General features: G+C 43.8%; 1 protein-coding gene and 1 long non-coding RNA gene across 3 annotated transcripts in view; one reads left to right on the top strand and one right to left on the bottom strand.

The window, feature by feature from the left end:
- Window positions 1-6,399: 6,399 nt before the first annotated feature.
- Window positions 6,400-25,428, bottom strand: LOC125452087 (uncharacterized). Its single transcript, XR_007247454.2, has 4 exons — window positions 25,102-25,428; window positions 10,241-10,379; window positions 6,782-7,216; window positions 6,400-6,684 (listed from the first exon to the last, which is right to left on the bottom strand). It is a non-coding gene; the product is annotated as an uncharacterized LOC125452087 (long non-coding RNA).
- Window positions 23,869-26,828, top strand: part of LOC125452086 (hepatocyte nuclear factor 4-gamma-like) — a 130,646-nt gene continuing 127,686 nt past the window's right edge. Inside the window, exon 1 of one of the 2 annotated variants that reach the window (XM_059645855.1) lies at window positions 23,869-23,888. The gene's annotated coding sequence lies outside the window, so the exon portion shown is untranslated. Of the gene's footprint in view, window positions 23,889-23,987; window positions 24,423-26,828 lie in introns of those variants that run through there. The other variant, XM_048530062.2, reaches the window with a different exon arrangement.

Below are 26,828 nucleotides of genomic sequence, written 5' to 3'. Positions count from 1 at the left end.
TCCAGGACATAATCCAAGAAAGCAACTGGGATATCATGCTTCATCACAAGAAGAATTGAACGTAAACCAAAGGATGTTACACCTCAGTTTTACAGGGCATTGGAAATGCCACATCTAAACTATTATACTAAAAGCAGAAAATGATATAGAAACTCAGTGGATAACAAACTGTGGAGCTGGATGAACACAGCAGGCCAAGCAGCATCTCAGGAGCACAAAAGCTGACGTTTTGGGCCTAGACCATTCATCAGAGAGGGGGATGGGGAGAGGGAACTGGAATAAATAGGGAGAGAGGGGGAGGCGGACCGAAGATGGAGAGAAAACAAAATAGGTAGAGAGGAGAGTGTAGGTGGGGACGTAGGGAAGAGATAGGTCAGTCCAGGGAAGATGGACAGGTCAAGGAGGTGGAATGAGGTGGTAGGTAGGAAATGGGGGTGCGGCTTGAGGTGAGAGGAAGGGATGGGTGAGAGGAAGAACAGGTTAGGGAAGCAGAGACAGGCTGGGCTGGTTTTGTGATGCAGTGGGGTGAGGGAGATTTTGAAGCTTGTGAGGTCCACGTTGATACCATTGGGCTGCAGGGTTCCCAAGCAGAATATGAGTTGCTGTTCCTGCAACCTTCGGGTGGCATCATTGTGGCACTGCAGGAGGCCCAGGATGGACATGTCATCTGAGGAATGGGAGGGGGAGTTGAAATGGTTCACGACTGGGAGGTGCAGTTGTGTGTTGTGAACCGAGCGGAGGTGTTCTGCAAAGCAGTCCCCGAGCCTCCGCTTGGTTTCCCCAATGTAGAGGAAGCCACCCCGGGTCCTAACCCTATCGCAGCTTTGCAGAACACCTCCGCTCGGTTCGCAGCTTTGCAGAACACCTCTGCTCGGTTTGCAGCTTTGCAGAACACCTCCGCTTGGTTCGCATGCACCCGGTGTGGCTTCCTCTACATTGGGGAAACCAAGCGGAGGCTTGGGGGCCGCTTTGCAGAACATGTCCACTCGGTTTGCATGCACCCAGAGTGACTTCCTCTACATTGGGGAAACCAAGCGGAGGCTTGGGGACCGCTTTGCAGAATACCTCCGCTTGGTTCGCAACAAACAACTGCACCTCCCAGTCGCGAACCATTTCAACTCCTCCTACCATTCCTCAGACGGCATGTCCATCATGGGCCTCCTGCAGTGCCACGATGATGCCACCCGAAGGTTGCAGGAACAGCAACTCATATTCCGCTTGGGAACCCTGCAGCCCAATGGTATCAACGTGGACTTCACAAGCTTCAAAATCTCCCCTTCCCCCACCGAATCCCAAAACCAGCCCAGTTCTTCCCCTCCCCCCACTGCATCCCAAAACCAGCCCAGCTTGTCCCCTCCCCCCACTGCATCCCAAAACCAGCCCAACCTGTCTCTGCTTCCCTAACCTGTTCTTCCTCTCACCCATCCCTTTCTCCCACCTCAAACCGCACCTCCATTTCCTACCTACCACCTCATTCCGCCTCCATGACCTGGCCATCTTCCCTGGACTGACCTATCCCCTCCCTACCTCCCCACCTATACTCTCCTCTCCACCTATCTTGTTTTCTCTCCATCTTCGGTCCACCTCCCCATCTCTCACTATTTATTCCAGTTCCCTCTCCACATCCCCCTCTCTGATGAAGGGTCTGGGCCCGAAACGTCAGCTTTTGTGCTCCTGAGATGCTGCTTGGCCTGCTGTGTTCATCTAGCTTCACACTTTGTTATCTTGGATTCTCCAGCATCTGCAGTTCCCATTATCATAGAAACTCAGTGGGTTTGGCAGAATCTGTGGAGAGAAGAGAGAGACAGAAACAATGTTTTGAGTTCACAATCTCTTCCCCCGATCTGTGTGAGTTTTAGTGTCCGTGTTTGAGGATGGTTGTAAATGCCTTGGAGATACTTCTAGGGAGATTTAGGAGATTTCTGCCTGGCAATGATTGCAATGTCTTACGGGGTTAGGCAGATGGGCCTGTTTTCTCCACATTTGAGAAGAGTGAGAGATTGAATTGTATAATTTCCTGAATGGGCTCAACAAGCTCGACATACAAAGGATACTCCCTCTTGTCAGTGAGTCAAGAGCTAGGGCACACTGTTTAAAAATTTGCTGCTGCCTGTCAAAGACAGAGACAAGGAGAATCATTTTCCCTCAGAGGATTGTAGAACTTTAGAACTCTCTGCCACAAAAAGAGGTTGGAGGCAACATCATTAAACATCTTTAAGTTGGCTGTAGATACATTCATAGAATCCCTATTGTATGGAAGGAGGTTATTCATCAAGTCTTCACCAACCCTCGAATCCTTACCAACCATCTGAAGAACATCCCATCCAGACCCACTCCCCTACCCTATCTCTAGAACCCTGCATTTCCAATGCTAATCCACCTAACCTGTACATCCCTGGGCACTATGGGTAATTTAGCATGGCCAATCCACTTAATCTGCACATCTTTGGACTGTGGGAGGCAACTGGGGCACCCGGAGGAAACCCACGCAGACACAGGGAGAATGTGCAAACTCCACACAGACAGTCGCCCTGAGAGTGAAAATAAATCTGGTTCCCTGGCGCTGTGAGGCAGCAGTGCTAACCAATGAGCAACCATGTCACTGCTTTGGTGCAGGAACCAATATTTATCAAAGGCAGATGAAAATGTGGAATTTGGAACACCAACAGATCAGCTGTACACAGAGATAGTAGGAACTGCTGATGCTGGAGAATCTGAGATAACAGGGTGTGAAGCTGGATGACCACAGCAGGCCAAGCAGCGTCAGAGGAGCAGGAAAGCTGATGTTTCGGGTCTAGACCCTTCTTCAGAAATGGCGGAGAGGAAGGGGATTCTGAAATAAATAGGGAGAAAGGGGGAGATGGATAGAAGATGTATAAAGAAGAAGATAGGGTGAGAGGAGACAGACAGGTCACAGAGACAGGGTTAGATCCAGTGAAGGTGAGTGAAGGTGGGGAGTTACGGGAGGGAGAGGTCGGTCCAGGGAGGACGGACAGGCCAAGGAGGTGGGATGAGGTTAGTTGGTAGGAGATGGGTGTGGGCCTTGAGGTGGGAGGAATAGTTCGGGAGGTGGGAATTAGCTGGGCTGGTTTTGGGATGCGACTGGGGGAGGGGAGATTTTGAAGCTTGTGAAGTCCACATTGATAGCCTTGGGCTGCAAGGTTCCCAAGCAAAATATGAAATGCTGTTCCTGCATCTTTCAGGTGGAGTCATTGTGGCAATGCAGGAGGCCCAGGATGGAAATGTCATCCGAGGAGTTGGGGTGGGGGGGGGGGGGGGGGGGGCGGCAGTTGAAATGGTTTGCGACTGGGAGGTGTAGTTGTTTGTTGCGAACCGAGCGTGAGTGTTCTGCAAAGTGGTCCCCAAGCCTCCACTTGGTTTCCCCAATGTAGAGAAGGCCACAACAGTAACAGCAGATAGAGTATATCACATTAACAGATGTGCAAGTGAACATCTGTTTGATGTGGAAGGTCTTCTTAGGGCCTGGGTTGGGGGTGAGGTGGAAGGTATTTGGGCAGGTGTAGCAGTTGCTTCGGTTGCAGGGAAAAATGCCGGGTGTGGTGGAGCTGGAGGGGAGTGTGGAGTGGACAAGGGAGTCACGGAGAGAGTGGTCTCTCCGGAAAGCACATAAGGGTGGGGAGGGAAAAATGTCTTTGGTAGTAGAGTCAGATTGCAGATGGCAGAAATGCCAGAGGATGATGCGTCGGATTTGAAGGTTGGTGGGTGGTACGTGAGGATGAGGGGTATTCTGTTTTGGTTATTATTGCGAATAGGGGGTGGGAGGGATGAGTTGCGGGAAATGCCGGAGACTCGGTTGAGGGCATTTTCAATCACTGTGGAGGGGAAGTTGCGGTCCTTGAAAAAAGAGGACATCTGGAATGTTCGGGAGAGGAATGCCTTATCTCGGGAGCAGATGAGGCAGAGATGAAGGAATTGGAAATAGGGGATGGCCTTTTTACAGGAAGGTGGGTGAGAAGAGGAATATTCTAGGTAGCTGTGGGAGTCAGTAGGCTTAAAATAGATGTCGGTTGCCAGGTGGATGCCAGAGATGGAGACAGAGTGGTCCAGGAAGGAAAGAGAGGTATCAGGGATGGTCCAGGTGAACTTAAGGTTGGGGTGGAAGTTGTTAGTGAAGTGGATGAACTGCTCAAGCTCCTCATGGGAACATGCAGTGGTGCCAAAACAGTAATCAATGTAAGGGAGGAAGAGGTGGGGTTTGGGGCCAGTGTAGGTGCGGAAGAGAGATTGTTCCGTGTATCCTACAAAGAGGCAGGCATAGCTTGGGCCCATGCGAGTACCCATGGCCACCCCCTTTGTCTGTAGGAAGTGGGAGGAATTGAAACAGAAGTTGCTGAAGGTGTCACGGACGTAGGTAGGGAGTTCCTGGACCAAGGGGGAGAAAAATGGAGTCCAGATAGGTGGCCTTACACAGATGACCTTACTGTACAGAGGAGCAAGGTCACTGGGCTGAATGGTCTATTTCATCTCTTAATTCATGCGTTTGCATATTTGTCTTTCTTCTATGGCTATATAAAGGTATTTTGTGATACAACCATCAAATTGGTCCACGCATTTTTAAGTGTACGGCTAAAAATACATACTATTAGCCCAATTCTTCCACCCAGCATCAGAGAGGGTGCACCTGATGCTGACTATGATTTGAACTGTCCCGTCAGCATTTTTTGCTCCTTGCACTGCCGAATCCAGCAGAGTTGCAGGGATGAACAGTGTCAGGAAAATTAATTCCAGTTTTGTAAACACCCCCTTGTCTCTTATAAAGAGAAGACACCCCGCTTAAGGTCAAATTTAATTTCATTCACTTGCATTTCTTCTAAAGAATCTGACGATCTCCACCACAGCTTAACCTCCTCTCACTTCCCGACAATGCTCAAGCTCCTGATAAGATTCAAGCCCTCCTCTCAACCCTCGATGATGCTCAGTCAAGCCCCTCATACTCTGTCAATGTTGACTACTTCTTCATTGGCCAGGCAAAGAATGAGGATTCCACCAGATACATGAGAAGACAGACAGCAGTGAAGGAGAGGATGATCATGTTCCAGCAGAGTATTGGTGGGCTGTGACGAAGGTCTTTGTCTGGGGGAAGGGTTTGGTGGTGAAGGTCAGCATTGCTAGGATAGCTACTGGCACGGAATGAAGATCTGGGGTGTGAATATTGTTGAAGGAGTATGCATTAAGTCAGTAGACATGTCACACCAGATTAGAGGCCAACAGGTTTATTTGGAATCACACAAGCTTTCCGAAGGCTGCCCTTTTGTCAGGTGCAGTGAGGGAGAAGAGCACACAGACCCAGAGTTTATAGGCTGCGACATCAGGGGCAGAAAGATCAAAAGATCATACAAGTGGTGTGAGTGGAGTGCCAGATGATAAATCCCTGCTGGTGACCAGGAGTGTCGGATGGTGTGTAACCTGTTTATAAAGTCAATGTCAGTGCTGTGCTGTCATAACAGTCAGGCAGAGCCACAGGAATAGACAAAAGGTGACATCTCAGGCAGGCACTGAATTGTAGGTGTGAGGCTTTGTTCAGAATCTGTCTCAAAGTTTTAACCTGGAATCCAGCTGGTTTTATTTCAAAAGCTGGAATTTTTGACATGCCACACTGACTGACTGTAACTACAAATTGTGTCAGAGATAGTGGGAACTGCAGATGCTGGAGATTCTGAGATACCAAGGTGTAGACCTGGAAGAACACAGCAGGCCAAGCAGCAGCAGAGGAGCAGGCAAGCTGATGTTTCAGGCCTGGGCCATTCTTTTCTGAAGAAGTGTCTACTCCCGAAATGTCAGCCTTCCTGCTCATCTGCTGCTGCTAGGTCTGCTGTGTTCATCCAGCTCTAGACCTTGGTACTACACGTTGTGTGTTTTTTAAGCAAAATAGAATGTATCTGCAAATAAACAAACATTTTTGATGAAATGACTCATCTGAGAGATTTATGTGTGTTTTTTGTTTACCTTTTGGCTTTGTTAAATCTTTTAATTCTGGCTTTTGTTACCAAGTGGTTGTCAGTGTTTGGTGATTGTGTGTGTGTGTGTGTGTGTGTGTGTGTGTGTGTGTGTGTGTGTGTGTGTGTGTGTGTGTGTGTGTGTGTGTGTGTGTGTGTGTGTGTGTGTGCGCGCTTGAGAGTGTGTGAGAGAATGTATGTGTGTGACAGAGTAAGTGCATGTGTGAGAGAGTGTCTGTGCGTGTGTGTTTGTGTGAGTGTGTGTGAGTGTACGTGTGTGAGAGTGCGTGCATGTGTATGTGCGTGAGTAGAGAGAGTGTAATAAGTAATTTAAAACTATACAAACTAAATAGGGTAGAGAGATCATAACAATTTATTGAGGTGATGCTGTTAAAACAGGAAAGTAGGGAAGTTTCTACAGATACAGAACAATGCAGTGGGGTCACATGTAGTGGACATGAACCCAAGATCACAGTTGAAGCCACCTTCACAGGTATGGAACTTGGATATCAGTCTCTGCTCAGAGACTCTGTGTTGTTGTGCATCTCGGAGTCTGCTTTAGAGGAAGCTTACCTGAAGATAGGAAGCTGAATGTCCTTGACCACTGAAGTGTTCACCGACTGGGAAGGAACATTCTTGTTTGGTAATTGTTGCACGGTGTCCATACATCCATTGTCGCTTTGTCTGCATGGTCTCACCAATATACTCGGCCTTTGGGCATCCTTGCCTGCAGCATATAGAGAAACAAAATGTTCAGAATGACAGTCCTTTCAAACCAATCCATGCCTGCACCTTACCTCCAGCCCATACCGCACATTAATCACCTCGAGGCTGAAGTCGATGCCCTGGCCATGCCAGGCCAGGAGATCAGCACATTGGGCCGAGAGACTTCCATGCTGGGCCAAGAAAAAGCCACACTGGGCTGAGAGGATGCCATGCTGGGTCAGTGCTGAGGCCAAGGGTCTGAGTCTGCAGTGAGGCCAGGCATTCAGGACAGTGCCAAGAAGAAACAAGATTTAAAAAAAAAAATGATTGGAATGGACGAACTCTGGCTGAAGCATCCTACTCCACCACCATCTTTCACATTCCTTCCACATTCAAAATCCGATGACATTCCATTTGGGATAAATTGGATGACTCTATCAAATCCAAGTGTGATGTTTGATTTGTAAATCTTCCCCTTCTAAAATCACTGCTGGGGGGTCGTTTGGGAAATGTTTCAGAAGATTTTGGCCTTTATTCTTAGCTCCTTTGATCATCTTGAAATACAGAAGTTTATAATGTTATTTTCAAGGTGTATACATGATGATAAAACTTTCAAATAAGCTAGTTGGTTAAAGTTGTAATAATCAGAGCCCTACAGTGAAAGCATACAGTTAAAAGGAATATCTTCATTGCAATATAAAACACAAAAATGACCATGTGAAAACAGTACAGTTTGCTTAAGGCATATTTTGGTCTCACAAACAATAAATCTAAAGAAATAGAAAGAATAAACAGCAATGCCAGGAATATTAAAGGATCATGTGTGATTGAATGTTTGCTTTAGCTGGACATGATATTCCCCATGGAAACTACTTTTCACAAGTTAACATTGCAAGTAAATGATTTGAGCTCTCATTGATCAACTACAAAGGTTAATAGAATTGGTAACAAGTATAGGCACTACATGAGAGAGATTATATTGATTTTTATTTTTATAGGAAAGAGATCTTCTGCCTCAACAATTATTGAAACAAATGGACATTTTGACAAATAGATACTCAAATAAGAGGATTAAAGCGCTGACTTACAATTGTTCAGTACCAAGCCTAAAACAGTTGAACGTGTTTAGTCAAGATGAACATTTAAAATTAATGCAATGTATTTTCTGCTTCATCGGTTAACTAAAATGTTGAATTAGGACTAACACACTTTCAGGTTGAGATTCTTTAGTAGCTTCGAATTCAGCTTTCAAATATGTGGATGTGAGTTTCCTGGCTGTCTTCAATAGATTCACACACTATCACACTATTGTATAAATGATGGGGGAAACTTTCAGGGCAGGATAATCCCTGTAAATCACCTGTTAGTCACAGCACACTTCTAAAATATTGCCCCCACCCCGATTTCCTCATGCTTCTTGAGCTTATCACTGATCTCCATCTGCATTTACTCACAATAAGGCCAACAAGAGAGCAAAGCACAAAACCCAGATGTACAAGAAAGTTCACACTGTCAGTGAAACAGATTTCTTCAATGAAAGACACTTCGTTTGGTTTAAGGCTATCATTTTTGTTGGAAAGGCCACAGAACTCAAAGAAAGCATCGTTTCTGTATCCATTAATTGCAATACTTGTAGTTTCTCCTTTCAAGTAACTTAGTTTAATCTCTGAAAAGAAGAAGGAATTGGTTAATTGGCTGAATATTGGCATACAATTCATTTTCTTTTTAATTTAAAATTATTTTTATTTACTGTCAAAAGGGTCCAACAGTGAACTCATCTAAGTTGCTCATTTTGATTCTCGATCATTTATATGCCCTAATGTGGTCTGCGGTTGGACAGCCAGTGAATACAGCATATTTTTAAAATCAAAGACTAAAGATTTTAAATGGGAATGGGGTCAGTTGTTAATTGCATTTCAATGAATTTTTACCATGAAAAAAACCTGATGTGACACATAACACCTCCAACCCACCGAAACTGAATGTATGAAATTGAGACAATGAAACTCTTAGGAACATTCACATTGTATTTATCTTTTTTTTCCCAGTTGGCTAATGAAATGAATGATATCTGTATTGGAGCCCTCCACAGGCAGAATCTATGTGATGATTACGCATTTCCTTGGCCTTGTTCTTTCATTACAAGATTCAGTTTTTAAAGCTCATGGTTACACAAAATCAGAAGTTCTATCTAACTATAAAATTTGTTGGTAGAACTGAAAAGCTGCAGCTTTGAAATGTCAGAAAATGCACAATTTAGTGTAGGTGTTTTAAAGCGCATGTTAATTGCTTCTGGATTAGGAAACAAATAAACTGTAATTAAAATAGAGCAATGACAGAATCTGGGGTGCTTAGCTCTTTGTAATAAAAAAAAGTGCTGGAGAAACTCAGCAGGTCTAGTAGCATTTTTATTGAGAGGAAGAAAGTTAATGTCAGGTCCAACATGGTTTTTTGGGAGCCCCAAACAGTAAGGTAATGCCAAAGAACAGTCATATTGGACTTGAAACATTAATCTGTTTCTCTTTCTACAGATGGTGGTAAGGCTTCTCTAGCACATTGTTTGTTCTCAGATTGCCAGCATCTACAATATTTTGCTTTATAAGAGATGTCAGGCCTGCTCCAACACCCAATATCTCAGTTTGGTTTGCCAACTGTCAAGTTAAATTTATGAATGATGCAATTTTTAAGGTAGTATGTACAAAGTGGGTTCAGACAAAAACTATACGACAGACATTAACTGGAACAAAGGAAATATTAAATTTCATATGGTAATTGAATTCAAGTGGCAGATGCAGATATGTAAGTTATATGTCACAGCAGCATTTTTCAAAATGTAAGTAGATTATGGTCAGTGACAGAGCTAAAAGACTTCAGTGATCTTGTGAACAAACTGCACAAATTTCATTGCCTCATCATTCAGATAAAGGGTTTCCAAACTGCTTGTTACAGGCTCCACTGCAATTGCAGGACACAGATTTTGGGATAAAAATCGAAATAACTGTGGATGTTGTAAATCAGGAGCAAAAACAGAAATTGCTGTAAAAACTCAGCACTTCTGGCAGCATCTGTGGAGAGAAATCAGAGTTAATGTTTCAGGTTAAGTGACCTTTGCTCAGAACTCTGAAGAAATTCAGAGGAAAGGTCACTCAACATGAATTGGTAACTCTGCTTTCTTTTTACAGACGCTGCCTGGCCTACTGAGCTTTTCCAGTGATTCTTGTTTTTGTTTTTGGTTCACTAACATCCTCCAGGGAAGAAAATCTACCATCCTTCCCTCGTCTGGACTTTTTGTGACTCCAGATCCATAGCAATGTGATTCTCTCTTAAATGCCCTTTGGTAATTAGTGTTGGACAATAAATGCTGGTCTAGACAGCCCACATCCTATGAATGAGTGAGAAAAAATCCCTTGAACAACCATTCAGCCCTCTTCCTGTCACTCAGCAAATGTCTCAGCTGTGCTGCCACGGTCCCTTTAATTCTCTGCTCTTCATTTTTGCCTACAATCCTGTTTCACCATCATTCTGCATAAGTATTGTACAAGTGCAATAGCCCAAAGAAAACACTGCTCCTCTCTTACCTGCTTACATGATGCTGAAGATTGCAGGTTGAACTGTTTGTAAAAACTGAGGTTAAGTTTCTTGAGTGATTGCTCCATCTAACTCAGGTTTTGCAAGACTGATCATGAAAATGAGCAAATCCAGAAAACTGATGTCCAGCTGTAAGTGAAAAATATTTATGATGTTGTAACAGTGGACATAATATTAAGTTGCACCCCATAGATTTGGTAGAGAGGAGTAGAGCTAGAATAAGTTCCAATTTAAGTCCAAAATTCATGTACTTGCAGAACAATGCAAACACAACTCTGCTCAATAGAAAAGAAAGGAACTGCATTTGCTTTGAATCTGGAACAAAAATAGAAGTTGCTGGAAGTGCTCAGTTGGTCTGGCAGCATCTGTGAAGAAAATATCAGAGTGAATGTTTTGGGTCCGGTGAGTAAAGGTCCCGAGGAAAGGTGGCTGGCCCTGAAACAGTAACTCTGATATTTTCTTCACAGATGCTGCCAGACCTGCTGAGTTTTTCCAGCAACTTCTGCTTTTGTTTTGCGCAATAGAATGCGGTAACTTCTTTACTTGGCTGATAAATACTTGGAAGAATTCCAAAATGAACAATTTGTTTCATTTGAAGAAGATTCAAACTGTATTTAAAAATTAGTAAATCTCTAACTTTTGGTGTTGCCATTAACTTTTGCTTTGATTTTAGGCTTAAATATTAGACACATGTTTAATGATTCTAAGAGACTCTAACATATCACAAATGCAATGTAACTAGCCAGTAAGTAATGTAAAATAAGAATATTCCATTAATGAAGGCCTAGTCCATCTTTTAAAAAACAAAATTGGGTGGCACGGTGGCACAGCGGTTAGCACTGCTGCCTCACAGCACCAGGGACCTGGGCTCAATTCCACCCTTGGGTGACTGCCTGTGCGGAGTTTGCACATTCGCCCCATGTCTGTGTGGATTTCCCTCTGGGTGCTCTGGTTTCCTCCCACAATCTGAAGATGTACAGGCTAGGTGGATTGGCCATGCTAAATTGCCCCATAGTGTTCAGGGATGTGCAGGATAGGTGGGTTTAGCCATTGGGAAATGCAGGGTTACAGGAAAAGGGTAGATTTGGGTGGGATGCTCTTCACTGGGTCAGTGTCGGCTGAATGGCCTGTTTCTATGTTGTAGGGATGCTATGAAATGTTAAATTCATTGGATGGAATTTTAAAATAAATATAATTTGAAATTAGACTTATCAGCTCAGGATTTCCGCTAGACTCTAAAGGCACAGCTTCAAGGAGCCAGAAAATTTCACACAAGACACATCAATTCCAAACCCCATTGGATGGTAGGTACCAAATTTGTGGGACTGTCAATGCTTCTGGACCTCTAAAATCATATTCCCACTCAGCATGTGCACGATGAAATCATGCTGGGCACCTTCTGTGTGCATGTATTAATGCATGTAGGATGACTGCCCACCAGAGATTTTTATTTCGATTTATTATTGTCACATGTACCTATTATTGTCACATACACCTACATGCGCAGGCTGGGTGGATTGGCCATACTAAATTGCCTGTTGTGTTCAGGGATGTGTAAGACAGGTGGGTTGTATGGGGACGGGTCTGGTTGTGATGCTGTGAGGTCAGCATGGATTTATTGGGCTGAAAGGCCTGTTTCCAAACTGTAGGGATTCTATGACATCAATCAGCATTTTGAAAACTTAGTGCTCTGGCCATTGGCTCTCTCTTTACCTTGCACAATTCAATACACGTTTAACAACAGAAAGAATACCTCATCAGCATTATTTTGAAGAACAAAAGAGAAGTACTTTACAGGATCAGACTCTTCAGCCCTCCAAGGCTGTGCTGATCAAATTGCCCTGACTAAACTAAAAAAAACCTTCTGCCCTTATTTGGTCCATATCCCTCTATTCCATCCCAATTCATGTAACCATCCAGGTGCCTCTTAAAAGCCCTTTCAATAAAGCCTTAAAATGTGTCTGCTTCACCAGCTCCTTGGGCAGTATATTCCATGCTCCTACCACTCTTTATGTGAAAGACTTCTCACGCACATTTCCCTTAAACATTCCCCCTCTCATCTTGAACCTCTGTCCCTTTTGGAATTGAAACTTTAACCCTGGAAAAAAGCCTCTGACTGTCCACCTATCTATGCCTCTCATAATTTTGTAGACCTCTATCAGGTCTCCTCTCAGTCACTATCTTTCCAGTGAAAACAATCCTAGTCTTTTTAACCTTTCCTCATAGCCAATGCCCTCAAGATCAGGCAACATCCTGGTGAACCATCTCTGCACTCTCTCCAAAGCTTCCAAGTCCTTCTGGTAATGTGGTAACCAAACCTGCACACAATACTCCAATAGTGGCCTAACAAAGGTTTTATATAGCTGTAGTATGTTTTGCCAACTCTTGTACTCCATGCCCTGGATGATGAAGGCAAGCATGCCATATGCCTTCTTAATCACTTTGGCCACCTGTGTTGCCACTTTTAGGGAACTGTGGATCTGCATGCCCAGATCTGTCTGTATGTTAATGTTCCTAAGGGTTCTGCCATTAATTCACACCTAAATTTGATCCCCCAAAATGCATCACATCACATTTTGTCTGGATTAAACTCCATCTGCCTTTTCTGCCCAAGTCACCAATCTGACTATATCCTGTTGTGTCCTTTCACAATCGTCTGCACTATCTGCAACTCCACCAACCTTGGTGTCATCTGCAAACTTGCTTTTCAGACCAGCCACATTTTTCTCCAGATCATTTATATATACTACAAACAACAGAGTGCCTAAGGCCAATCCCTGTGGAACACCACCAGTTACTGGTCTCCATTCTGAAAAGCACTCTCCCACTGCTAACTCTGCCTTCTGTGACTAAGACAGTTTTGTTTCCACCAGGCCACCCTGAATCCCATGTCATTTTTGTTTTTGTACCAGTCTGTGGAACTTTATCAAATGCCTTACCAAAGTCCATAAAAAACTACATCCACAGGTCCTCCCTCAACAATTTTATTTGTCACCTCCTCAAAAAATTTGATCAGGTTGATGAGACATGACCTTCCCTGTATGAAACTATGCTGCCTGTCACTAACTAGTCCATTTTCTTCCAAATGTGCAGATATACTGCCCCTCAGTATTTCCTCCAAGAGCTTTCCCTGACAGATGTCAGACTCACCGGCCTATAATTTCCTGGATTATCCCCGTTTCCTTTCTGAAACAAGGGAACAACATTGGTTAATCTCCAGTCCTCTGGAACCTTGCCTGTGGTCAAGGAGGATGTGAAAATATCTGCTACTGCCCCAGCTATTTATTCTCATGCCTCCCTTCACCATCTGGCCCTGGGGACGTGTCTACCGTAATGCAATTTAGGATACTCGAAATATCCTCCTTCAATATATTGACATTCTCTAGAGTATTCACACACTCATCCCTGACCTCAACATCACTTACGCCCTTCTCCTTGGTGAATACTGATACAAAGTGCTTACCAAGGATCTCTCCCACTTCTTGCGGCACCTCACATAATTTCCCTCCTATGTCCTTGAGTGGGCCTCCTCTTTTCCTTGCTACCCTCTTTCTTCTAATATATGCATAAAAAGCCTTGAGATTCTCCTTGAGCTTGTTTGCTAAAGACATTTCATGGGCCTCTTTTAGCCTTCTTAATTGTGCGTTTAAGTTCCTTCCTAATTTCTGTATATGCCTCAAGGTCTTTGTCAGTTTGGAGCTGCCTGGACCTATCACATGCTTCCTTTTTCCTTTTGACTAAGTTTACAATTTCCCTTGCCATCTATGGTTTCTGGATCCTGCCATTCCTATCCTTTAGTTTTTCACTTTAATCAACTGGTCTGTGAAAGCCTCCCACATGCCAGACATAGATTTGCCCTCAAATAATTTCTTCCAATCCACCTTCCCCAGTTCCTGTATAATTTGGATGTAACTGGCTCTTGCCCAATTAAACACCCTCACCCAAGGGCCACTCTTGTCCTCGTCTATCACAACACAAAATCTTAAGGCGTTTTGGTCACTAAGCCCAAAGTGCTCTCCTACTGATACATCACCTGTCCTGGCTCATTCCCTAATACCAAGTCTAGTACGGCCCCCTCTCTGGTTGGATTGTCAACATACTGTCTCAAAAAGCCTGCCTGGACACATCTAACAAATTGCTCTCCAACTGAACCCTTTGGTCCCAGGGGGTAACATCAATAAGAGGGAAGTTGAAGTCACCCACCACAACTATCCTACTTTTTTTGTACCTTTCTAGTATCTAACTACATATCTGCTCCTCTGCGTCACGTGGGCTGATGGGAGGTCTATAGAAAATTGCAACATTTTGATTTCACCTTTCCTATTCCTGAGCTCCACCAATAATGCTTCATTGCAGGATTCCTCTGATGTGTCCTCCCTCAACACAGCTTTGATGTGATCCCTAACCAGCGATGCAACTCCCCCACCTCCCCCACCTCCCTTTCTGTTCTGTCTAAAACAGCGATATTCTGGAATGTTAAGCTGTCAGTCCTGTCCCTCCTTTCACTATGTCTCTTAATGGCAATAACATCATAATTCCATGCAGTAATCCATGCTTTTAGTTCATCTGCCTTACCTGTTATATTTCTGGTGTTGACATACATGCACTCCAGACCTCCAGTCCCTCTGAGCCCCGCGAATTCCCTCTGTCTGCTATTACTCTGCGCCATGCATATCTCAGTTTCACTTTTGTCCCCAGTCCTTGCACTTACTGGCCTGTTGCTCTGGTTCCTACCCTCCCCCCCCCACTTCACATTAGTCTAAACCCTCCCGAAGAGCTCTAGCAAATCTCCCGCCCAGGATATTGGTGCCCCTTCAGTTCACGTGCAACCAGTCCTTCTTGTACAGGTCCCACCTTCCCCAGAAGACACCCTAATGATCCACATATCTAAAGCCCTCCCTCCCACACTAGCTCTGTAGCCACGTGTTTGACTGTACTCTATCTCTGTTCCTAGCCTCAGTAACCTATGGCACAGGTAGTAATCCTGAGAATATGACCTCCATAGTCTTACTGTTCAGCTTCTTAACTAACTTGCTGAATTGTCCTCGCAGGACTTCTTCCCTCTTCCTGCCTATGTCATTTCTGCCAATGTGGACAATGACTTCTGTCTGTTTTCCTTCCTGTTTTTGGATGTCCTGTACCCGCTCTGAGACATTCAGGACTCTGGCACTAGGGAGGCAACACACTACCCTAGAGTCTCACTAACAGCCACAGAAACACCTATCTATGCCCCTGAATATTGAATCACCTGCTACAATCACTCACCTGGACGTTGCCCCAACCTGCTCTAGAGCAGAACTAGTTGTGGTGCCACAGGTCCGGCTGCTGCTTGTACCATCTCCTGAGAGATTATCCCCCTCAACAGTATCCAAATTGGTATACCTGTTTGAGAGAGCAATATCCACAGGAGACTCCTGCACTATCTGCCTGCCCCTCCTGGTGGTCACCCATCTATCTGTCTGGACTTGTAGTGTAACCAACTCACTAAAGTTGGTGTCACTCTCTCTGCCCCCTGTATGCACAGCAGTGTGTCCAGCTGCTTCTCCAACTGATCTACATCGTCTGTTTACTGTTTATTTACTGGTAGATTTCTGTTGCTATTACTCTACAAATGTTTGTTGCTCTTTATGGTCATTTCAAGTTGAAAAAGTCTACACTGAGTGATGCGACAGACAGTGAAGCAGTTGTTGCTGCATCGAAAGCTTCTCCACAGATGCCTTGCTCCAAGATCTGGTCGCGTGAGTATGCATTCATTGTGGAATACAGCATGAATTGGAGAATGAACAAAGACTACACAGAGCAGGTCAGGCTGCTGGAAGGAGGAGGGATTGTATAAGGGCTCACAGCAGCTGTAACTGCCTGAGATGGTCAAAGAGCAATTCTCCTACTCAACCCCAAGCTAGGGACAATGTACTAAACTGCTGCCAGAGGGCAGTGAGTATCTGAAATTCTCAAACCCACAGCGTTCATTGAAAGATATTTAAAGAGGAAGTAGATGGACTTTTGAAACATTGGGAGTTGAAGACTGTGATGAGGTGGCACAAAAGAGGAGGTAAGCCTTGGGCATATAATCCATGATTTTGAGGAATGGTGGGGCAGGCTTCAGGGGCTGAATGTCTTGCACCCCCTCTTATTTCTTAAGTTCTTATTTGAATGTCATTTAGGGCCCCTCCACTTGACTTGGACAAAGTAAACTGGAAGTTGGTTAAGAGATGGGTTGGTGGAGATCCTGTAACAGACATTTAAGATATTACTTCATCACATTGAACAAAGATACACAGCAGTGAGGAAAACAAAAGACTCTAGTGTTAAGATTTACCGTCTGTGACTAACTGAGGAAGTTAAACGTAGTATCAATTGAAAGAAAAGGTATAAAATTTCACAAAGATTAGTGGCAGATTAGAAGATAGGACAAGCATTCAAGAATATCAAGAAAAATAAGAAGGGAGAAATTGGAGTATAAGGGAAATCTAGCTAGAAATACAAAAATACGTAGTAAGGCTACTGGTATTTATAAAGGAAAAGAATAAATACAATAAATATTTGTCCTCTGGAGAGTGAGGCTGGGGAGTTAATAATGGAAAAAAAGGAAATGGCATATCATCAAATATTTTGTATCTGTCATTCAGCACATTACAGAATACCAATAACACAAAGAAAAATAAATCATAAACCAAGAGATAAATGAGAGGGAGGAATCTAAATCATCTACAATCAACAGGAAAAGGTACTGAGAAAATTATGCAACATAAAAGCTGACAAATCCCCAGATGGATTTCATCCTAGCTTCTGCAAGTAAGTGGCTCCTGAGATAGATGCAATTGGTTTTAAATTTCTCAAAACACTCTAGATCCTGGAAAGGCCCCAACAGATGGAAAAATAGTGAACATAAGTCATCTATTAAGTGGAAGATAGAAACTAGGAAACCATAAAACTGTTATCTTAACATCTATCAGGGAAAATGCTGGTCTTTCTTTTTAAAGAGTTTGTATTGTGGTGCACAGAAAATCCCAAGGCATTGAGGTAGCAGTTGGAACTTGTGAAAGGAAAATCTTGTTTTGAAATGGCAACTCATTTCCAAGACGGTTTGAACTAGGATGCTTCAGCTGAAACTTGTCCACATTGACTGTTTCTTTTTCCTTTTTTTCCTCTTTTTTTTCTTTTGTGCTTTTTTTTCTCCCTTCTTTCTTCTCGGCGACATCTTGACCTCAGAGTGGACCCTGCAAGGCAGCCTGACGTGACACTCTCCTGGTGACCAATGTGGTGATCACTCAGCCCAGCATAGCGGTCTCCCGGCCCAGCATGGCAGTCTTTCAGCCTGGCCCAGTGATCTCCTGGCCTGTTGTAGTAGTCTCCCTGTCTGGCGTGTTCGTCATTTGGCCAGGTGTGGCATCAGCTTGGCCCGATTTGGCAGTCTCCTAGCCTGGCGTGATGACATCTCAGCAAGGGCACTTGGTGCACAAGAATGGAGAAGCCTTACTACAAACTAGGCAGAATTTTGGTGATAACAAGGTGTGGAGCTGGATGAACACAGCAGGACAAACAGCATCTTAGGAGCAGGAAAGCTAACGTTTTGGGGTCTAGGCCTGAAAAATCAGCTTCCTGCTCCTCTGATGCTGCTTGGCCTGCTGTGTTCATCCAGCTCCACACTTTGTTATCTCAGATTCTCCAGCATCTGCAGATCCTATTATCTCTGATAGAATTTTGGTGAGACCACATCTGGAATACAGAATGCAATTTTGCTCACTACATTTAATGAAGAGGATAATTAGCTTGAAGCCAGTTTGGACAATATTGACTAGATGGGTCCCAAGTTTGTACAATGGTGAAAGGCCTCCTCTATTGGGTTGATCTTCTCTGGAGTTTCTGTTTTTGGGAAATTGTTTCATTAAACTACACAAGATAACCAGGAGGTTGTTTCCTCTGACGGGGGTACCATTGTGAAGGGAAAATCACGCTTGATTAAGTTATTAGAGTCCTTTCAGGAAGTAATAAGTGACATTGATATTATAAGTCATTAGAATTCAGATTTTTGTTCTATCTGAGGATTAAAGGAAAAGGGGAGTGAACAGGAGAGTGGGGTCAATGCTAAAATTCGTGATGATAGTACTGTCTGTCAGAGCAGGTTTGATGGGACATATGGCTATTCCTTTTCCTGTTTCTTATGCTCTTATGTCCCAAGCTTTCTCCTCATGATGATGTGCTTATGCAATGGATTTTCACAGAATATTAAAACTCACTCTGATGAATACAGGTGGATTCCTCCAAGGTATCCCAGGTGCAGCAAGAGCATTGTGCCACCACACTACTGATCTACACTTCTGAGTTGCAACACAGTTTTCATTGTACACATGCTACATTCTTCTTATTTAGAAACCAACATTTTGCTTGCCAGGTGGCTCAAATAGTTCTGGCAAAGGGAATTGCTGTAGAATAAAACCACCTGTGATCACTGCAAGAATACCGACTAATGGACTTTTTGGTGCTGTGCCAGTGGTTGTTAACTGTTCAGACATTGAATGCATGGAACTAGTTTTAGTTTTAGTCCGGCCAGAGTTCTGCTAAAGGCTGTGTGCAGTCAATGGCACCCTGCACCATTGGAAAGCCTTTAATCGTATATTCACTCTGCCTACCTGTCCATACTGAGACAAAACGCAGAATCATAATGATTTATCTGATCATTCTATCTGGTCATTCTCACCTTGTGTTGCTCTTGGGTAAAGCTTTACAGACATTCATATTGTTAACAAAATCCAACCTAATGTTTAAAAAAAAACACATGCATCTCTGTGATAACAAGGTGTAGAGCTGGATGAGCACAGCAGGCCAAGCAGCCTCAGAGGAGGAGGAAGACTGATGTTTCGGGCCAGAAGAAGGGCCTAGGCCCAAAACGTCAAACTTTCCTGCTCCTCTGATGCTGCTTAGCCTGCTGTGTTCATCCGGCTCTACACCTTGTGACCTCAGATTCTCCAGCATCTGCAGTTCCTGCTATCTCTGCATCTCTATGGTGTTACTTACAGTAAATGAAATGACATCATATTTTATATTTACAAAAGCATTACATCACAACGTATTTTCGATGTTGAATGATTGGTTTTGTGGTTTTGCCAACATTAATGTTCTTCGTCTGCCTTTTAGAAGTGCAGGGGAGGTCTAGATCTCTATTGTGAAACACTGTTATGCATATTTACACACATTATTAGTATTGCGTAAATATGATTAATCATCTTGGTAAAATGCTCTATCTCTGTGTCACAAACCTGAATTGTAATTGTAGATTTCTTTGCTTGTAGTCAATCAAAGGCAAATGTTAATCTGAAAAGGAATCAGGATTATGAGGGAAAGGCAGGAAAGTAGAATTGAGGATTATTAGTTCATCAGAGGATTATTAGCCATGGTCACATTGAATGGTGGAGCAGATTTCATGGGCTGAATGGTCTACTTCTGCTCCAATAACTTATGGTCTTAAAGGCTTGCTGAAAATATTTGCAAAGATACTTATTTGTCAACAACAGTAATCATTGCTGAGTAGAACTTTGACTAAGAAATTTGTTTTTAAATTTAAATTAGCTTTCATTGCTTGCTGATACATATTAGTCAGTACATCTACATCTGCTCAGTTATGATTTGTGATTGCTTTCTGAAATTGATCCAGTCAGATTCAACAATTGTACTGCAAGAATACTTTATTTATTTTACTTTAATACTTTGCTACTTATATATTTAATTGATAAATCAGTATTCTTGTATGTTGAAGGAGACTTAGGGTTACAGCATACTTCACTGTGAAGTCTGACCAGCAGCCCCACTGCCGAATGAGCCCACCTGAACGTAACCACCAGACTGAAGGTGATGGTGAAAGAACTGACATGAGAGAGAAAAACTAACTTAGCTTCTCCAACCTACTCTTTGCAGACATATGGTCTACTATAGCATTATTTGGAGGGATCATTGAACAAGTCATATGATGGTGAAGTCATGTCTTCACCTTCTACTGTGTTTTGCAGCACCATGCAGACTGACTATAGACAGGTCTTGTGAAGCACACAAGCAGCATCAGTATTGTATGCTACTACTTGTAACCTCATGACTAAACATATTCTTCAGTTCACTCTCACCACCCAATTCAATGCTTACTAAGTAATGTGTACCAGGAGCAGCACCAGGATTAGAATGACACACCAACCTAGTGAAACTGCAATTCAGAGCTACCTCAGTGGCCCAGTACCAAAAGCAACAAATTATAAATACAGAGATAATGGGAACTGCAGATGCTGGAGATTCCAAGATAATAAAATGTGAGGCTGGATGAACACAGCAGGCCAAGCAGCATCTCAGGAGCACAAAAGCTGACGTTTCGGGCCTAGACCCTTCATCAGAGAGGGGGATGGGGGGAGGGAACTGGAATAAATAGGGAGAGAGGGGGAGGCGGACCGAAGATGGAGAGTAAAGAAGATAGGTGGAGAGAGTGTAGGTGGGGAGGTAGGGAGGGGATAGGTCAGTCCAGGGAAGACGGACAGGTCAAGGAGGTGGGATGAGGTTAGTAGGTAGCTGGGGGTGCGGCTTGGGGTGGGAGGAAGGGATGGGTGAGAGGAAGAACCGGTTAGGGAGGCAGAGACAGGTTGGACTGGTTTTGGGATGCAGTGGGTGGGGGGGAAGAGCTGGGCTGGTTGTGTGGTGCAGTGGGGGGAGGGGAGATTTTGAAACTGGTGAAGTCCACATTGATACCATATGGCTGCAGGGTTCCCAGGCGGAATATGAGTTGCTGTTCCTGCAACCTTCGGGTGGCATCATTGTGGCAGTGCAGGAGGCCCATGATGGACATGTCATCTAGAGAATGGGAGGGGGAGTGGAAATGGTTTGCGACTGGGAGGTGCAGTTGTTTGTTGCGAACTGAGCGGAGGTGTTCTGCAAAGCGGTCCCCAAGCCTCCGCTTGGTTTCCCCAATGTAGAGGAAGCCGCACCGGGTACAGTGGATCTGCCAATGTGGTATACTGCATCCACTGTACCCGGTGCGGCTTCCTCTACATTGGGGAAACCAAGCGGAGGCTTGGGGACCGCTTTGCAGAACACCTCCGCTCAGTTCGCAACAAACAACTGCACCTCCCAGTCGCAAACCATTTCCACTCCCCCTCCCATTCTCTTGATGACATGTCCATCATGGGCCTCCTACACTGCCACAATGATGCCACCCGAAGGTTGCAGGAACAGCAACTCATATTCCGCCTGGGAACCCTGCAGCCATATGGTATCAATGTGGACTTCACCAGTTTCAAAATCTCCCCTTCCCCTACTGCATCCCTAAACCAGCCCAGTTCATCCCCTCCCCCCACTGCACCACACAACCAGCCCAGCTCTTCCCCCCCACCCACTGCATCCCAAAACCAGTCCAACCTGTCTCTGCCTCCCTAACCGGTTCTTCCTCTCACCCATCCCTTCCTCCCACCCCAAGCCGCACCCCCAGCTACCTACTAACCTCATCCCACCTCCTTGACTGTCCGTCTTCCCTGGACTGACCTATCCCCTCCCTACCTCCCCACCTACACTCTCTCCACCTATCTTCTTTACTCTCCATCTTCGGTCCGCCTCCCCCTCTCTCCCTATTTATTCCAGTTCCCTCCCCCCATCCCCCTCTCTGATGAAGGGTCTAGGCCCGAAACGTCAGCTTTTGTGCTCCTGAGATGCTGCTTGGCCTGCTGTGTTCATCCAGCCTCACATTTTATTAAATTATAAATACAGTTATGCTGTCCCACAATTGGTGGATCTGAGAAAATGTCTGCCGCCTGAACACTTGTACTCAAAAATGGTGTGAACAACAGTGGAATTAATAGAGAAGAAAGATCCATGAAAAGCCCTCAAAATAAAACAAGATGAAGTTCCTAATGTTAGAAGAATTGCATGCAAGGACATTACAATGCTAAGTAGAAAAATTCAACTTGCCCATTTCCAAGCTTCCTACTATCAATCATTCCCAGTTCTCAGCTAATTCAGTTCATGTCATGCTGTATTGAAGGCCACACGACCTTGATGACCTAGCATTGTCATCCAGAGGATCTATGCACCTGAACTAGCAATCCTTTCTTGACAAAGCAATCTATTAAAGTTTTGACAATAACATCTGGTCAGTAAGGTATAAAATTGTTCAAATATGTACTATAAAACAAAGTGTGACAAAGCCAACCAAGTAAATTCCCACACACTGTTGATTCCACTCTCAGTCAAAAGTAGAGTGGCAAACAGAACCACTGAGAATGGCATCAATTATCAATAAACTATCCAGTGGATCCCAGAACCACTGAGATCCAGATTTTAACACAAATCTTGAAAGGGCTGCAAATATCAGGAGAATAGATTCGCCAACTTAAGTTTCATTTAAGTCGTCATTGGATAAACATATGGACGTACATGGAATAGTGTAGGTTAGATGGGCTTGAGATCGGTATGACAGGTTGGCACAACATCGAGGGCCGAAGGGCCTGTACAGTGCTGCAATGTTCTATGTTCTATGTTCTATAACTGAGAGTTGCTGGTCATGTCATCGAGATAGCATTCAATCAAAGAATTCTCTAAAATTAAGCTCAGAGTCTGGAGGTATACCTGACATAAAGGAAAATGATAATGGTTATTGAAGGCCAATCATTATCCCCTCTGGAACTCATCGGGCAAATGTTCTCAAAACAATCAAGTTAAGTGTGTCATCATTGATACTTTCTCCCCATCATATTGTCTCTGACAGTTCAACTCCACCAGTATTGAATCACTGATGGCTGCACACCAGGCAATAACCAGATAATAAAGTGTGAAGCTGGATGAACACAGCAGGCCAAGCAGCATCTCATGAGCACAAAAACTGACATTTTGGGCCTAGACCCAAAACTGACATTTTGGGCCTAGACCCTTCATCAGAGCTCTGATGCTGCTTGGCCTTCTGCTCATCCAGCTTCTCACTTTATTATCTTGGATTCTCCAGCATCTGCAGTTCCCATTATCTCTGAGACAATAACCAGACCTGGGTTGGCAAATGATAAGCAGCATTTGTGACACACAAGTACTAAGCTTGTCCATTTCCAACCACAAAATGATACATTGGCCTCTTGTAACCAAGACTGGAACACATGATTTAAAGACAGGTGGCAGAATTTATGATAGAACTGGCTTCCTTCGATATTGGAGGATCGTTTAGCCTGGATTTGTAACATTTGATGGAAAAAGAAATACCGTATGGCAAAGCAACATTGTCTTGCAGAACTTAAGGTCTGTTACCCTGACTGTGCTACAACATTCAACCCCTATATATCTGGACAGAAACAGGCAAGACTGAGGACAGTGTCGATTCACGCCGTGTATTTAACAAAAAGCCAAAATTCTTGAGTGGAAAATTATAGAAGAAATAATCTTCGAAAGTCCAGCAAACTCTTTAAAAAATACCCAGCAAACTTTTTTTTTCCATAAGCAGGAGAACTAAGGCTCGTAACTTCTTTGGGAGTAACAGCACACTGGAGCGATGTGAGAATGTAGTTCCCACCGTAACTCCTGCACAACCAGAGTACGAGTCCCCCTTGTACCAGACTGATATGCAGCACTGGAGAAAAAAATCATCCAGGTGACCTCGCGAATGGGGTGGAGCCTGAGAAAAAGGTAAGAACGTTTTCTGTTTTGTTAACTGGGTTTCTACTTGTCAGGGAAAGCGGGTGATTGATCGTATTGCGAAATGTTGCAACGGAGGCACTGAACGCTTTTAAGAGCCGTGTGAAGAGGTTTGCTGCAGCGTACTCGGCGAGAGCAGGATCTCTCTCAACCTGCACAAAACTCCTTCAACCCACGTCCCCCCTGCCCCCAGAAGTTAGGAAGAAATAAATCAAGTCGAAGCTGATTGAGAGGGAACAGGGAAGGGCTAAGTGGTCACTAGGTGAAAGTGGTGTGGAGTCAGGCAAGTGCCTTTTGACGTTAGTTACTGTTTAACATCTCCACCCACTTTGGAGTTGATTCAAGAGTCGAGGCAGTGACAGGTTAGCAGGGCCCCGGCGCCTGGGACTGAGCTACACTGAGCAGATGGGAAGGGCGCACCTTGCTGCTGGCTTGGAGTTGAGCTGAGGGTTGGGGAAGTGAGCTGGCTGTATCCTTGCGTGGCCCGGGGGCGATGACAATAAGCAGAGGGGCTGCGCTTTAAAGGTAAGAATCAGCAAGCTGTTTTGTCCATCAGTCCTTCCCCCTCCCTGTACCTTATGGTGTGAGATAGCTGAACAACAGCTAGCACACGTGATGGCAACTACCCCCCCCAACGAACTCTCAACTTGTACTTCGAGCTGTTCTTTTGTTTATTACTTCTGAATTTTGAGATTTCTTGCAATTAATGGGGTGTGTGTGTGTGGGGGTGCGTTTTTCTTAAGAACTATATTTTTCTAGTTCTTTTCTTTAGTCGCCCTTTGGTGATCTAAAGAAAATCATTTTCAGTATGTGTGAGGAGTTTTGTGAGGTTTGCTGGGGGGATCATCCATCAGGATTGGTCGGACGCAAACTGGCTACATGATACGGATTGTTAGTAAACATGACCCGAGGTTGTCAGCTGTAATGAAATATCAAGCAATGAGCATGGGATTTCGTTACCAGGGTACAGATTCTTTGCGCTCTGGCTTCAGAAATGTGTATTGTTTTGCGATGTGAATTAGGCGTTGTTCAAATTAAATGTCGCTTTTGTGAATAAAGTTGTCACCCGGATTAACTGTGGTGGGATCTCTTTAGCGTTCGATTTAATCTCTCAGTTACTTTGTACTAAGTTCGGAACGTGATACGGGAAAAAGATGGAAAACTGTGCAACAATTTACAGTAAGGCAAACCCATATTTACTCACCCAGTTCAAACATTTATGTCAATAATGAGCCACATTTCCGTTGTCTCAGAGTTTCGGACTGTTAGCAGTTCGATATGCCAGGAGACCTGGTTCACTGATTCCCACCTGTCTCTGAAGTAACCCAAAGCGTATATTTACTCGGTGCGGTATCTTTTTTTTCAAAAAAGGAAGTTCTGGTGGACTGCAGCAATGTTTTACGTTAATTGCGGCAAAGGTGACAACGTGGAAGAGATGTGGGCATTTTCAAAACGCTACTCCAAACGAAAGCGACTTTTCAACAATTTCCAAATGCAACGCGCCTTCTGCACGTCAGGGCGACAACTTGCTTTCTCGTATCAAACTAGACTCTGTACAGTTACGACCGAAAACAAATAGTACAAATGGCAAATCGTCTCTGTTCTGTTGCTAACGTAGGACGTTCAGTAGTAGTAAGCGTGGTCAAAGCGAAAGATCTATTTAGCAGATGAAGTTATACATTTCTCCTTGTACGTATACAGAAGAAAGTGTCAGACTATGTATAAAACATTTAACAGTAACTGGTATAAAACCATCACAACTGGTTTATTTTGGACGTAGTTTTACAAGTACTTGCCGATTCTAGCAACTCATAAGCGATTGATGTTGGTAATTTTGTGAGATGTGCAGAATTTGTTTTGGGAACCAAAATTCTGATAAATGTTAAATAATGCAAAAATGCCAAGATAGCACATTCGTCTTCATTGCAATGTTTCCTTGCTCCATAAGGATGAATATTACCTTTGGTAGATTCTGGTAATGTACAAGTTAGCCATTCCTATAAAAAAGGATGGCATGATGTCATAGACAGCTGGATTCCCCCTACCTCTGCATTGTGTAAAGTTTTGGGATTTATGCCAGTCTTTCAAGCCCCCTTCCCCCACCTTCACTACAGCCAAATGTTTCTATTTGACCTCCCATAGTTAAATGTTTGCAGCCTTTCAGTGGGAGTAAGTCAGATTAGTCAGACGTGTCGACTATCCCCTCACTGGCACTCCCTAGATTTGTATTTCCACAGATTTCTGAGGAGACTGTTAACACCAGGTGATGTGCTACAAAATTTTCGAAGCTGCCTTTTCAACAAAACACTCATACAATTGCTGTGCTGTGCTGAATGTTGTGAGTGACCCAGACAGCCACATAGAAGACAAACGAAACAGGCAAGATTATTTGCACAGAAAAGATTAAACATATTTTAATTTTAAAAATACACTCAGCGTCAGTGTGGCAGTAGCTGGTTGGTATGAATTCTGGCTTTGACTTGGAATGTTATCAAAAAGAAACAAAATGTTTCCATTTTTGGATCAGTGTGTTAGTACCAAAGACTAAATGTTGTGAGAAATAATTCATTAACGTTTGGTGACATTATCACACCTGGAATGTCTCTTGCATGGTTGAAATACCTTAACTTGCCAAATTTACTTTAGATTAACAGAATGTAAGCATAAAGAGTGATGCATTGCATTTGATTCTCATGTTATTCATTGCAGGGTAGGTACATAAGCAGAGTAAAGCAGGAAAATCTAGCCAGTAACAGTTACTTCAGTAAACAGTGGGGAGTCACCAGTGTTGCTGAAAGCTGAGTCCTTTTACATGCTTCAGTGACAGGAATTCATTAGCACAAGGGCATATTTGAAATTTTGGTGCTGATTTGTATTGAGATATTGTCCAGGATGACTGGTGCCAAGTATAGAATCGAGGACAGCTTATAC

The sequence above is a fragment of the Stegostoma tigrinum genome, chromosome 5 (genome assembly GCF_030684315.1).
Source record: "Stegostoma tigrinum isolate sSteTig4 chromosome 5, sSteTig4.hap1, whole genome shotgun sequence".
Classification (NCBI taxonomy): domain Eukaryota; kingdom Metazoa; phylum Chordata; class Chondrichthyes; order Orectolobiformes; family Stegostomatidae; genus Stegostoma; species Stegostoma tigrinum.
This window is presented reverse-complemented; position numbering and strand designations above follow the sequence as displayed.